Consider the following 3,927-nt stretch of genomic DNA (forward strand, 5'->3'; position numbering starts at 1 on the left):
GATTCCCTTCGCCTCGCCACCAACACAACACACACACACACACACACACACACACGCATACATATTCTGCCGTGTTTGTTTTGGGGGTTATTTATGTTTATTGATTCCTTGTCTTATTGGCCCCGTTATTATTTTCTTTTCTTCTTCTTCTTCTTCCGTCAGTTTATCGTGAATTCCTTCGCCTCGCCACCAACACCAACACCAACACAAAAAAAACACACACAAACAAACATATTCTGCCGTGTTTGTTTTGGGGGTTATTTATGTTTATTGATTCCTTGTCTTATTAGCCCGTTATTATTTTCTTTTTTCTTCTTCTTTCTCTCTTTCTTCTTCTTCATCATCATCTTCTTCTTCTTGTTTCGGGAGCTTGGTTGCTATTTTAGTCTTCCCGCATTCGAGTTTACGTGTATTTATTTATCTATTGACTTATTTATTCATAGTTACTGAATTGTTATTGGTTCGTTATTCTTATCACTTATTTATTGATTTATTATTATTTATTTATTTTGCAGAGACGCCATTTTAGTTTCTTGCATTCGAGTTTACACTTACTTATGTTTTTTCTTATTTTATTATTTTGTCATTGATTTTGTGTTACTGGTTCGTTATTATCTCTCTCTCTCTCTCTCTCTCTCTCTCTCTCTCTCTCTCTCTCTCTCTCTCTCTCTCTCTCTCTCTCTCTCTCTCTCTCTCTCTCTCTCTAGGGACTCCATTTTGTATTTGTGCATTCGAGTTTACCTGTATCTTTTTTTTCTCATCCATTAGTTGTGCCATTCTTTTCATGTTTTTCTTTTCTTTTTTTCTTCCCTTTTTTTTAATCGATTGCTTGTGTCATTTGTCTGTTGTTGTTGTTGTTGTTGTTATTGTTGTCGTTATCATTATTATTATTATTGTTGTTGTTATTATTATTGTTGTTTATTTATTTCTTCCGTGACTCTTGATTCATTGCTCTTCTGTTCTTTTTTTTTTTCTTTTTTTTTTCTTATTGTTGCAGAGACGCCATTTTGAATTCGTGCTTTCGAGTTTAATTATTTTTTCATATATTTCATCCATTATTAGCGGTATTGACTTGCTGTTCTATTGTTGTGGTTTTAGCTTTCGTTACTTATGCAGAGGGCGCCATTTTGGACTCGTGGACTGAATTTTAGGTCTTCTTAAATGGTGTTTGAAAAAAAGAATATAAAAAAGTTAATTAAAAAGTCTTATTTCTTAGTATAAATCCATACAAACATCGGATCTTATTCAGGAACACTACTGCGCCGCGCCTCCACTACTGTCTAATCTAAAGTCTTCAGTTAAAGTTACGCAGATTTCTAAGGGTGTTTTATTTTAGGGTTCTAGTGAAAACTTAACAAGATTTTGATGTTATTAGCGGGAGGAACACCAATGAGAACCCCGCTAACCATCTCTGCGGCCTTGAAAAACACTCCTGGTGAGAGAGCAAGGCGTTTATGATTTGATACATAACACACACACACACACACACACACACACACACACACACACACACACACACACACACACATACGAGAAAGATAAACAAAACAAAACATACAAGTAATCACAATTTCACTGCAAAAAAAAGAAAAAAAAAAAAAAAATAAACGAAAAACCAACAAAGCGAAGCGTCACAGTGAAGCAGCGAAACCAAACCAAACTTGAAGCAAATCGAACCCACTCGAGCCCAAAGCCCTCACAGTCTCCCCCCCCTCCTTGTCTCCTCCAGCAGGCGTATTGAGGTACACTTTTTGGGATTTGATATTGAAGTAAATGTTAGTCGAAAATGCTCTATACACATATGCTGGGTTTTGCTTTATTTTGAGAGAAATTAACGTGGAAGTTGTGTGTTGCGGGAACTGCTGGCCTGGCTGGGGCTGTTCCTCCCTCCCTCCCTCCCTCCTCCCCGGGTCACTACGCATAACATTAAGTGATAATTGTTTGAACACAAGTTACACACTCAAAACTCTACAGGAAACAGTTAACAGATGACAAATCAAATGTTCGCATTGTCAGTGAAGGAAATGTACAGGTAACACACCAACACAGTGGTGCTTCAGTGCTGCTTCTCAAACATAACATGGCAATTCTCTAGAAGTGTCAGCACTCAGCACCGGACAGTTACCGTCTTGACAGCAAAGTGTAAGTCTCATCAGTCATCTGAGTGTCATAGTGTGTCTCTTTGTCACGAGGAGGAGTCTTTCACATTCAGTAACATTGAGTGTCTAGTCGTGACATTCCTGTGAGGGCATTTATGACATGGTGCTCATTCTGTGGTGGGACTGTAGCGCAACATAACATGGTGCAGATGACAACACAAAGCCCCCACTGTCACCACAACAATACAAACACAAACATACACAGAAGCCGAATTCAAGGAACAAACACAATTTGGAATCACTTTAAAGAAATATATGGTATTATTTAAACTAAAGCAACATTATAGAAGCAGCGGAAACAGCGGGCAGTCCTGAAGCCAGTGAGTTGCCATATATGTTTGTAAAGCAGCACTAGCAAACACTGTGTTGGTGTGTTACTCTACATTTCCTTCACCGAGACATACAAAAGTTTGGTACATCATTCTTAATCCCTTCAGTACCATGACGCATTTCCATATTCATTCTGCTTACTATTTGGTGATTTCATACAGCTTCAGAAACTCATGTGGAGGATTAGAATAGTGAAGAGTGTGGCTATTAATTTTCTGACCTCTATAGACTCTTCCAAATGTTGATAAAATGGTCTAATCGTACTCAAATTTCATGGTAAAATGTGTCCCAGTATTGTAAGGGTTAAGATAATGAAGATTGTGGTCATTTATCTTCTGATCTCCATAGACTCTTCCTAATGTCAATAAAATTATCTAATCGTGCACAGATCTCAAGGGAAAAATGTGCCCCAGTATAATGAAGATTGTGGCCATTTATCCTCTGACCTCTATAGACCCTTCTTAATGTTGATAAAATGGTCTAATCGTACACAAATCTCTAGGTAAAAAATGTGTCCCAGTACTGAAGGGGTTAACTGTCCCCTGTAAAGCTGTGACGTGGACAGGACCCCACCGTACGTATAAGTAGAAAGTATTTTTCATATTTTAGAGTTACTTCAACCATCCAATCCCGCAGTGTGCATCTCCACTCACCACTCACCAGACAACCTCTATACATGTATTTTTTCCCCTACAATATTCATTTTATCATCTATTTATTTTCCTTTTAGGTTTTTTTTCTTTCTTTTTTTCCCCTTCACGAATGCGCACGGGTTCTCGGCGCGCCATTTTGAATTCATGTAGTCGAGTTTACAAGTATTTATGTATTTATTTTCTTTACAGCCCATACAGTTGCTATTGATTTGTTTCTTTTTTTCTATTTGTCATTTTAATTCTTCGTCTTCTTTTTTTTTCTTCGTAATCTTTTTTTTTTATTATCATTTTATTCACTCATGAGTGATTTTTTTCGAGTCTTTACGTATGCGGACGATTTCACGGGGCGCCATTTTGAATTCGTGCTTTCGAATCTGCGTGTATTTCAGAATTCATACTTTTTTTTTCTCTCTATTTCAAGAGCTTCTAAGAAAACCAATGTGCGGAAAAATCTTTATATATTCTGCTACCCTTACGTGCATTCATACCCACACACATACATACATACATACATACATACACCCATACATGCATATGTCGTGGCCCATAGGGTTAATGTTATCTAAAGGTTAATGGTCCGTGCATTAACGTTAGTCGAACCCTAACATTAACCTAACCTAACCTAATCTCATTGTCCATTAGGGCTAATATTACGATTATCGCTATTGGGCAAGACACATACATGCACTACACATCCCCCGTCCACACTACACACACACACACACACACACACACACACACACACACACACACACACACACTATACATTATTGAATTAAAAACAA

This window comes from Portunus trituberculatus, chromosome 6 (assembly GCF_017591435.1).
Source record: "Portunus trituberculatus isolate SZX2019 chromosome 6, ASM1759143v1, whole genome shotgun sequence".
Taxonomy (NCBI): domain Eukaryota; kingdom Metazoa; phylum Arthropoda; class Malacostraca; order Decapoda; family Portunidae; genus Portunus; species Portunus trituberculatus.